A 234-nucleotide genomic window follows, 5' to 3' on the forward strand; every position below is an offset into this window, starting at 1 on the left:
ACGAATGGAAAGGTCTCAATGAATTCCATCCACCGAGCATGCCTCTTGTTCAATTTACCTTGTCCCCGCAAGTGCTTTAGTGACTCATGATCGGTGTGTATTACGAACTCTTTCGGCCATAGATAATGTTGCCAAGTCTCCAAAGTTCGAACAAGTGCATAAAGTTATTTGTCATATGTAGGATAATTTAAAGCAGCTCCACTCAATTTCTCGCTAAAGTATGCAATAGGCCTC

The sequence above is a fragment of the Olea europaea genome, chromosome 9 (genome assembly GCF_002742605.1).
Source record: "Olea europaea var. sylvestris chromosome 9, O_europaea_v1, whole genome shotgun sequence".
Lineage (NCBI taxonomy): Eukaryota > Viridiplantae > Streptophyta > Magnoliopsida > Lamiales > Oleaceae > Olea > Olea europaea.